Raw genomic sequence first — 11,778 nt, forward strand, 5'->3', positions numbered from 1 at the left:
ACGTAGAAATGACCATAACTTTTACACTGGTAGCAATTATTCGTTTTATACAATGGAAAAACTGTTCTATTTATTTTGTATTTTATGCTTCGGGCGTTGACTTCAAGGACCTAACTGTTTGATCTGGTGGAGCAACGCCCTAGAGTGAAGCCTAGGTTGCCCGGAACGTATAAATGACCATAACTTTTACACTGGTAGCAATTATTCCTTTTATACCATGGAAAAGCTGTTGTTTTTATATCGTATTTTATTCTTCTGGCGACGACTTCTAAGGCCCTAGCTATTCGATCTAGTGGAGCAACGCCCTAGAGTGAAGCCTAGGTTGCCCGGAACGTAGAAATGACCTTCACTATCAAACTGGTTGCAATTAATCCTGTTATACGATGGAAAGACTGTTGTATTTTTATTGCATTTTATGCTGCTGGCGTTCACCTCTTAGGCCCTAACTATTCGATCTGGTGGAACAACTCCCTAGGGTGAAGCCTAGGTTGCCCGGAACGTAGAAATGACCATAAGCTTCATAATGGTTGCAATTATTCGTTTTATACGATGGAAAAACTGTTGTATTTCTATTGTATTTTATGCTTCGGGCGTTGACTGCTTAGGCCCTAACACTTCGATCTGGTGGAGCAACGCCCTACAGTGAAGCCTAGGTTGCCCGGAACGTAGAAATGACCATAACATTTACACTAGTAGCAATTATTCGTTTTATACAATGGAAAAACTGTTCTTTTTATTTTGTATTTTATGCTTCGGGCGTTGACTTCTAAGGCCCTAACTGTTTGATCCGGTGGGGCAACGCCCTAGAGTGTAGCCTAGGTTGCCCGGAACGTAGAAATGACAATTACTTTCACACTGTTTGCAATTATTCCTTTTATACGATACAAAAGCTGTTGTATTTGTATCGTATTTTATGCTTCTGACGTTGACTTCTAAGGACATAACTATTCGATCTGGTGGAGCAACGCCCTAGAGTGAAGCCTAGGTTGCTCGGAATGTAGAAATAACCATAGCTTTCACACTGGTTGCAATTATACGTTCTTTACGATGGAAAAGCTGTTGTATTTATATTGTATTTTATGACTCTGGCGTTGACTTCTAAGGCCCTAGCTATTCGATCTAGTGTAGCAACGCCCTAGAGTGAAGCCTAGGTTGCCCGGAACGTAGAAGTGACCATCACTTTCAAACTGGTTGCAATTAATCCTGTTATACGATGGAAAAACACTTGTATTTATATTGTATTTTATGCTTCTGTCGTTCACTTCTTAGGCCCTAACTATTCGATCTGGTGGAACAACGCCCAAGGGTGAAGCCTAGATTGCCCGGAACGTAGAAATGACCATAACTTTTACACTGGTAGCAATTATTCGTTTTATACGATGGAAAAACTGTTGTATTTATATTGTATTTTATGCTTCTGGCGTTCACTTCTTAGGCCCTAACACTTCGATCTGGTGGAGCAACGCCCTACAGTGAAGCCTAGGTTGCCCGGAACGGAGATATGACCATAACGTTCACACAGGTTGCAATTATTCGTTTTATACGTTGTAAAGGCTGTTGTATTTATTTTGTATTTTATTCTTCTGGTGTTGACTTCTTAGGCCCTAACTATTCGATCTGGCAGAACAACGCCGTAGAGTGAAGCCTAGGTTGCCCGGAACGTAGTAATGACCATTACTTTCACACTGTTTGCAATTATCCCTTTTATACGATGGAAATGCTGCTGTATTTATATCGTATTTTATGCTTCTGGCGTTGACTTCTAAGGACCTAACTATTCGATCTGGTGGAACAATGCCCTAGGGTGAAGCCTAGGTTGCCCGGAACGTAGGAACCACCATAACTTTTACACTGGTAGCAATTATTCGTTTTAAACAATGGAAAAACTGTTCTATTTATTATGTATTTTATGCTTCGGGCGTTGACTTCTAAGGCCCTATCTGTTTAATCTGGTGGAGCAACGCCCTAGGGTGAAGCCTAGGTTGACCGGAACGTAGAAATGACCATAACTTTCACACTGGTTACCATTATTCGTTTTATACGATGGAAAAGCTGTTGAATATATATCGTATTTTATGCTTCTGGTGTTGACTTCTTAGGCCCTAACTATTCGATCTGGTGGAACAACGCCGTAGAGTGAAGCCTAGGTTGCCCGGAACGTAGAAATGACCATTACTTTCACACTGGTTGCAATTATTCGTTTTATACGATGGAAAAACTGTTGTATTTATATTGTATTTTATGCTTCGGGCGTTGACTTCTAAGGCCCTAGCTATTCGATCTGGTGGAGCAACGCCCTAGAGTGAAGCCTAGGTTGCCCGGTACGTAGAAGTGACCATCACTATCAAACTGGTTGCAATTATTACTTTTATACGATGGAAAAGCTGCAGTATTTATATCGTATTTTATGCGTCTGGCGTTGACTTCTAAGGACCTAACTATTCGATCTGGTGGAACAACGCCCTAGGGTGAAGCCTAGGTTGCCCGGAACGTAGAAATGACCATAACATTTACACTGGTAGCAATTATTCGTTTTATACAATGGAAAAACTGTTGTATTTTTATTGTATTTTATGCTTCAGGCGTAGGCTTCTAAGGCCGTAGCTATTCGATATGGTGCAGCACCGCCCTAGAGTGAAGCCTAGGTTGCCCGGAACGTAGAAATGACCATAACTTTTACACTGGTAGCAATTATTCGTTTTAAAGAATGGAAAAACTGTTCTATTTATTTTGTATTTTATGCTTCGGGCGTTGACTTCTAAGGCCCTAACTGTTTGATCTGGTGGAGCAACGCCCTAGAGTGAAGCCTAGGTTTCCCGGTACGTAGAAATGACCATAACTTTCACACTGGCTGCTATTATTCGTTTTATACGATGGAAAAACTGTCATATTTATATTGTATTTTATGCTTCTGGCGTTGACTTCTTAGGCCCTAACTATTCGACCTGGTGGAACAACGCCCTAGGCTGAAGCCTAGGTTGCCCGGAACGTAGAAATGACCATAACTTTTACACTGGTAGCAATTATTCGTTTTATACAATGGAAAAACTGTTGTATTTTTATTGCATTTTATGCTTCGGGCGTTGACTTCTAAGGCCCTAACTATTCAATCTGTTGGAGCAACACCCTAGAGTGAAGCCTAGGTTGCTCGGAATGTAGAAATGACCATAACTTTCACACTGGTTGCAATTATTCGTTTTATACGATGGAAAAACTGTTGTATTTATATTGTATTTTATGCTTCGGGCGTTGACTTCTAAGGACCTAACTGTTTGATCTGGTGGACCAACGCCCTAGAGTGAAGCCTAGGTTGCCCGGAACGTAGAAATGACCATAACTTTTACACTGCTAGCAATTATTCCTTTTATACGATGGAAAAGCTGTTGCATTTATATCGTATTTTATGCTTCTGGCGTTGACTTCTAAGGCCCTAGCTATTCGATCTAGTGGAGCAACGCCCTAGAGTGAAGCCTAGTTTGCCCGGACCGTAGAAATGACCTTCACTATCAAACTGGTTGCAATTAATCCTGTTATACGATGGAAAAACTGTTGTAGTTTTATTGCATTTTATGCTTCTGGCGTTCACTTCTTAGGCCCTAACTATTCGATCTGGTGGAACAACGCCCTAGGGTGAAGCCTAGGTTGCCCGGAACGTAGAAATGACCATAAGTTTCATAATGGTTGCAATTATTCGTTTTATACGATGGAAAAACTGTTGTATTTCTATTGTACTTTATGCTTCGGGCGTTGACTTCTTAGGCCCTAACACTTCGATCTGGTGGAGCAACGCCCTGCAGTGAAGCCTAGGTTGCCCGGAACGTAGATATGACCATAACCTTCACACAGGTTGCAATTATTCGTTTTATACGGTGTAAAGGCTGTTGTATTTATTTTGTGTTTTATTCTTCTGGTGTTGACTTCTTAGGCCCTAACTATTCGATCTGGTGGAACAACGCCGTAGAGTGAAGCCTAGGTTGCCCGGAACGTATAAATGACCATTACTTTCACACTGTTTGCAATTATTCCTTTTATACGATGGAAAAGCTGAAGTATTTATATTGTATTATATGCCTCTGGCGTTGACTTCTAAGGCCCTAGCTATTCGGTCTAGTGGAGCAACGCCCCAGAGTGAAGCCTAGGTTGCCCGGAACGTAGAAATGACCATCACTTTCAAACTGGTTGCAATTAATCCTGTTATACGATGGAAAAACTGTTGTATTTTTATTGCATTTTATGCTTCGGGCGTTGATTTCTAAGGCCCTAACTATACAATCTGTTGGAGCAACGCACTAGAGTGAAGCCTAGGTTGCTCGGAATGTAGAAATGATCATTACTTTCACACTGGTTGCAATTATACGTTCTTTACGATGGAAAAGCTGTTGTATTTATATTCTATTTTATGCTTCTGGCGTTGACTTCTAAGGACCTAACTATTCGATCTGGTGGAGCAACGCCCTAGAGTGAAGCGTAGGTTGCTCGGAATATAGAAATGACCATAACTTTCACACTGGTTGCAATTATTCGTTTTCTCCGATGGAAAAACTGTTGTATTTATATTGTACTTTATGCTTCTGTCGATCACTTCTTTGGGCCTAACTATTCGATCTGATGGAACAATGCCCTAGGGTGAAGCCTAGGTTGCCTGGAACGTAGAAATGACCATCACTTTCACACGGGTTGCAATTATTCCTGTTATAGGATGGAAAGACTGTTGCATTTTTATTGTATTTTATGCTTCAGGCGTTGACTTCTGAGGCCATAGCTATTCGATGTGGTGGAAGAACGCCATAGAGTGAAGCCTTGGTTGCCCGGAACGTAGAAATGACCATAGGTTTCATAATGGTTGCAATTATTCGTTTTATACGATGGAAAAACTGTTGTATTTCTATTGTATTTTATGCTTCGAGCGTTGACTTCTTAGGCCCTAACAATTCGATCTGGTGGAGCAACGTCCTAGAGTGAAGCCTAGGTTCCCTGGAACGTACAAATGACATTCACTTTCACACGGGTTGCAATTATTCGTTTTATACGATGGAAAAACTGTTATATTTATATTGTATTTTATGCTTCTGGCGTTGACTTCTCAGGCCCTAACTTTTCGATCTGGTGGAACAACGCCCTAGGGTGAAGCCTAGGTTGCCTGGAACGTAGAAATGACCATCACTTTCACACGGGTTGCAATTATTCCTGTTATAGGATGGAAAGACTGTTGCATTTTTATTGTATTTTATGCTTCAGGCGTTGACTTCTGAGGCCATAGCTATTCGATGTGGTGGAAGAACGCCATAGAGTGAAGCCTTGGTTGCCCGGAACGTAGAAATGACCATAGGTTTCATAATGGTTGCAATTATTCGTTTTATACGATGGAAAAACTGTTGTATTTCTATTGTATTTTATGCTTCGAGCGTTGACTTCTTAGGCCCTAACAATTCAATCTGGTGGTGCAATGCCCTACAGTGAAGCCGAGGTTGCCCGGAATGTAGATATGACCATAACCTTCACACAGGTTGCAATTATGCGTTTTATACGGTGTAAAGGCTGTTGTATTTATTTTGTATTTTATTCTTCTGGTGTTGACTTCTTAGGCCCTAACTATTCGATCTGGTGGAACAACGCCGTAGAGTGAAGCCTAGGTTGCCCGGAACGTAGAAATGACCATTACTTTCACACTGGTTGCAATTATTCGTTTTATACGATGGAAAAACTGTTGTATTTATATTGTATTTTATGCTTCGGGCGTTGACTTCTAAGGCCCTAGCTATTCGATCTGGTGGAGCAACGCCCTAGAGTGAAGCCTAGGTTGCCCGGTACGTAGAAGTGACCATCACTATCAAACTGGTTGCAATTATTTGTTTCATACGATGGAAAAGCTGTTGTATTTATATCGTATTTTATGCTTCTGGCGTTGACTTCTTCGGCCCTAACTATTCCATCTGGTGGAACAACGCCCTAGGGTGAAGCCTAGGTTGCCCGGGAAGTAGAAATGACCATAACTTTTACACTGGCAGCAATTATTCGTTTTATACAATGGAAAAACCGTTCTATTTATTTTGTATTTTATGCTTCGGGCGTTGACTTCTAAGGCGCTAACTGTTTGATCTGGTGGAGCATCGCTGTAGAGTGAAGCCTATGTTGCCCGGAACGTAGAAATGACCATAACTTTCACACTGGTTGCTATTATTCGTTTTATACGATGGAAAAACAGTTCTATTTATTTTGTACGTTATGCTTCGGGCGTCGACTTCTAAGGCCCTAACTATTCGATCTGGTGGAGCAACGCCCTAGAGTGAAGCCTAGGTTGCTCGGAAAGTAGAAATGACCATAACTTTCACACTGGTAGCAATTATTCGTTTTATACGATGGAAAAACTGTTGTATTTTTATTGCATTTTATGCTTCTGGCGTTCACTTCTTAGGCCCTAACTATTCAATCTGGTGGAACAACGCCCTAGGGTGAAGCCTATGTTGACCGGAACGTAGAAATGACCATAACTTTTACACTGGTAGCAATTATTCGTTCGATACAATGGAAAAACTGTTGTATTTATATGGTATTTTATGCTTCTGGCGTTGACTTCTTAGGCCCTAACTATTCGATCTGGTGGAGCAATGCCTCAGAGTTAAGTCTAGGATGCCCGAAACGCCGAAATGATCATTACTTTCACGCTTGTTGCAATTATTCCTGTTATACGATGAAAAGACCGTTGTATTTTTATTGTATTTTATGCTTCAGACGTAGGCTTCTAAGGCCGTAACTATTCGATATGGTGGAGCACCGCCCTAGAGTGAAGCCTAGGTTGCCCGTAACGTAGAAATGACCATAACTTTTACACTGGTAGCAATTATTCGTTTTATACGATGGAAAAGCTGTTGTATTTATACTGTATTTTATGATTCAGGCGTTCACTTCTTAGGCCCTAACTGTTTGATCTGGTGGAGCAGCGCCCTAAAGTGAAGCCTAGGTTGCCCGGAACGTAGAAATGACCATTACTTTCACACTGTTTGCAATTATTCGTTTTATACGGTGTAAAGGCTGTTGTATTTATTTTGTATTTTATTCTTCTCGTGTTGGCTTCTTAGGCCCTAGCTATTCGATCTAGTGGAGCAACGCCCTAGAGTGAAGCCTAGGTTGAACGGAACGTAGAAATGACCATCACTTTCAAACTGGTTGCAATTAATTCTGTTATACGATGGAAAAAGTGTTGTATTTCTATTGCACTTTGTGCTTCGGGCATTGACTCCTAAGGCCCTAACTATTCAAGCTGCTGGAGCAACGCCCTAGAGTGAAGCCTAGGTTGCTCGGAATGTAGAAATGACCATAACTTTCACACTGGTTGCAATTATTCGTTTTATACGATGGAAAAACTGTTGTATTTATATTGTATTTTATGCTTCTGGCGTTCACTTCTTAGGCCCTAACTATTCGACCTGGTGGAACAACGCCCTAGGGTGAAGCCTAGGTTGCCCGGAACATAGAAGTGTCCATAACTTTTACACTGTTTGCAATTATTCCTTTTATACGATGGAAAAACTGTTCTATTTATTTTGTATTTTATGCTTCGGGCGTTGACTTCTTTGGCCCTAACAATTCGATCTGGTGGAGCAACGCCCTAGAGTGAAGCCTAGGTTGCCTGGAACGTACAAATGACCATAGCTTTCACACTGTTTGCAATTATTCCTTTTATACGATGGAAAAACTGTTCTATTTATTTTGTATTTTATGCTTCGGGCGTTGACTTCTTTGGCCCTAACAATTCCATCTCGTGGAGCAACGCCCTAGAGTGAAGCCTAGGTTGCCTGGAACGTACAAATGACCATCACTTTCACACGGATTGCAATTATTCCTGTTATAGGATGGAAAGACTGTTGTATTTTTATTGCATTTTATGCTTCTGGCGTTCACCTCTTAGGCCCTAACTATTCGATCTTGTGGAACAACGCCCTAGGGTGAAGCCTAGGTTGCCCGGAACGTAGGAATCACCATAACTTTTACACTGGTAGCAATTATTCGTTTTAAACAATGGAAAAACTGTTCTATTTATTATGTATTTTATGCTTCGGGCGTTGACTTCTAAGGCCCTAACTATTCGATCTGTTGGAGCAACACCCTAGAGTGAAGCCTAGGTTGCTCGGAATGTAGAAATGACCATAACTTTCACACTGGTTGCAATTATTCGTTTTATAAGATGGAAAAACTGTTGTATTTATATTGTTTTTATGCTTCTGGCGTTCACTTCCTAGGCCCTAACTATTCGATCTGGTGGAACAACGCCCTAGGGTGAAGCCAAGGTTGCCCGGAACGAAGAAATGATCATAACTTTTACACTGGTAGCAATTATTCGTTTTATACAATGGAAAAACTGTTGTATTTATATTGTATTTTATGCTTCTGGCGTTGACTTCTTAGGCCCTAACTATTCGATCTGGTGGAGCAATGCCTCAGAGTTAAGTCTAGGATGCCCGAAACGCCGAAATGATCATTACATTCACGCTTGTTGCAATTATTTCTGTTATACGTTGAAAAGACCGTTGTATTTTTATTGTATTTTATGCTTCAGGCGTAGGCTTCTAAGGCCATAGCTATTCGATATGGTGGAGCACCGCCCTAGAGTGAAGCCTAGGTTGCACGGAACGTAGAAATGACCATAACTTTTACACTGGTAGCAATTATTCGTTTTATACCATGGAAAAACTGTTCTATTTGTTTTGTATTTTATGCTTCGGGCGTTGACTTCTAAGGCCCTAACTGTTTGATCTGGTGGAGCAACGCCCTAGAGTGAAGCCTAGGTTGCCCGGAACGTAGAAATGACCATTACTATCACACTGTGTGCAATTATTCCATTTATACGATGGAAAGGCTGTTGTATTTATATTGTATTTTATGCTTCTGGCGTTCACTTCTTAGGCCGTAACTATTCGATCCGGTGGAACAACGCCCTAGGGTGAAGCCTAGGTTGCCCGGAACGTAGAAATGATCATAACTTTTACACTGGTAGCGATTATCCGTTTTATACAATGGAAAAACTGTTCTATTTATTTTATACTTTATGCTTCGGGCGTTGACTTCTAAGGCCCTAACTATTCGATCTGGTGGAGCAACGCCCTAGAGTGAAGCCTAGGTTGCCCGGTACGTAGAAGTGACCATAACTTTTACACTGGTAGCAATTATTCGTTTTATACGATGGAAAAGCTGTTGTATTTATATTGTATTTTACGCTTCGGGCGTTGACTTCTAAGGCGCTAACTGTTTGATCTGGTGGAGCATCGCTGTAGAGTGAAGCCTATGTTGCCCGGAACGTAGAAAGGACCATAACTTTCACACTGGTTGCTATTATTCGTTTTATGCGATGGAAAAACTGTTCTATTTATTTTGTACGTTATGCTTCGGGCGTTGACTTCTAAGGCCCTAACTATTCGATCTGGTGGAGCAACGCCCTAGAGTGAAGCCTAGGTTGCTCGGAAAGTAGAAATGACCATAACTTTCACACTGGTAGCAATTATTCGTTTTATACAATGGAAAAGCTGTTGTATTTATATTGTATTTTATGCTTCTGGCGTTCACTTCTTAGGCCCTAACTGTTTGATCTGGTGGAGCAACGCCCTAGAGTGAAGCCTAGGTTGCCCGGAACGTAGAAATGACCATAACTTTCACACTGGTTGCTATTATTCGTTTTATACGATGGAAAAACTGTTATATTTATATTGTATTTTATGCTTCTGGCGTTGACTTCTGAGGCCCTAACTATTCGATCTGGTGGAACAACGCCCTAGAGTGAAGCCTAGGTTGCCTGGAACATAGAAATGACCATCACTTTCACACGGGTTGCAATTATTCCTGTTATAGGATGGAAGGACTGTTGCATTTTTATTGTATTTTATGCTTCAGGCGTTGACTTCTGGGGCCATAGCTATTCGATGTGGTGGAAGAACGCCATAGAGTGAAGCCTAGGTTGCCCGGAACGTAGAAATGACCATAGGTTTCATAATGGTTGCAATTATTCGTTTTATACGATAGAAAAACTGTTGTATTTCTATTGTATTTTATGCTTCGATCGTTGACTTCTAAGGCCCTAACTATTCAATCTGTTGGAGCAACACCCTAGAGTGAAGCCTAGGTTGCTCGGAATGTAGAAAAGACCAGAACTTTCACACTGGTTGCAATTATTCCTTTTATACGATGGAAAAGCTGTTGTATTTATATCGTATTTTATGCTTCTGGCGTTGACTTCTAAGGCCCTAGCTATTCGATCTAGTGGAGCAACGCCCTAGAGTGAAGCCTAGTTTGCCCGGACCGTAGAAATGACCTTCACTATCAAACTGGTTGCAATTAATCCTGTTATACGATGGAAAAACTGTTGTAGTTTTATTGCATTTTATGCTTCTGGCGTTCACTTCTTAGGCCCTAACTATTCGATCTGGTGGAACAACGCCCTAGGGTGAAGCCTAGGTTGCCCGGAACGTAGAAATGACCATAAGTTTCATAATGGTTGCAATTATTCGTTTTATACGATGGAAAAACTGTTGTATTTCTATTGTATTTTATGCTTCGGGCGTTGACTTCTTAGGCCCTAACACTTCGATCTGGTGGAGCAACGCCCTGCAGTGAAGCCTAGGTTGCCCGGAACGTAGATATGACCATAACCTTCACACAGGTTGCAATTATTCGTTTTATACGGTGTAAAGGCTGTTGTATTTATTTTGTATTTTATTCTTCTGGTGTTGACTTCTTAGGCCCTAGCTATTCGATCTGGTGGAACAACGCCGTAGAGTGAAGCCTAGGTTGCCAGGAACGTATAAATGACCATTACTTTCACACTGTTTGCAATTATTCCTTTTATACGATGGAAAAGCTGCTGTATTTATATCGTATTTTATGCTTCTGGCGTTGACTTCTAAGGACCTAACTATTCGATCTGGTGGAACAACGCCCTAGGGTGAAGCCTAGGTTGCCCGGAACGTAGAAATGACCATAACTTTTACACTGGTAGCAATTATTCGTTTTATACGATGGAAAAGCTGTTGTATTTATATTGTATTTTATGCTTCTGGCGTTCACTTCTTAGGCCCTAACTGTTTGATCTGGTGGAGCAACGCCCTAGAGTGAAGCCTAGGTTGCCCGGAACGTAGAAATGACCATAACTTTCACACTGGTTGCTATTATTCGTTTTAATACGATGGAAAAACTGTTATATTTATATTGTATTTTATGCTTCTGGCGTTGACTTCTGAGGCCCTAACTATTCGATCTGGTGGAACAACGCCCTAGAGAGAAGCCTAGGTTGCCTGGAACGTAGAAATGACCATCACTTTCACACGGGTTGCAATTATTCCTGTCATAGGATGGAAGGACTGTTGCATTTTTATTGTATTTTATGCTTCAGGCGTTGACTTCTGAGGCCATAGCTATTCGATGTGGTGGAAGAACGCCATAGAGTGAAGCCTAGGTTGCCCGGAACGTAGAAATGACCATAGGTTTCATAATGGTTGCAATTATTCGTTTTATACGATGGAAAAACTGTTGTATTTCTATTGTATTTTATGCTTCGAGCGTTGACTTCTAAGGCCCTAACTTTTCAATCTGTTGGAGCAACACCCTAGAGTGAAGCCTAGGTTGCCCGGAATGTAGAAATGACCAGAACTTTCACACTGGTAGCGATTATCCGTTTTATACAATGGAAAAACTGTTCTTTTTATTTTGTATTTTATGCTTCGGGCGTTGACTTCTAAGGCCCTAACTGTTTGATCCGGTGGGGCAACGCCCTAGAGTGTAGCCTAGGTT

Source organism: Calliopsis andreniformis, unplaced genomic scaffold (genome assembly GCF_051401765.1).
Source record: "Calliopsis andreniformis isolate RMS-2024a unplaced genomic scaffold, iyCalAndr_principal scaffold0008, whole genome shotgun sequence".
Lineage (NCBI taxonomy): Eukaryota > Metazoa > Arthropoda > Insecta > Hymenoptera > Andrenidae > Calliopsis > Calliopsis andreniformis.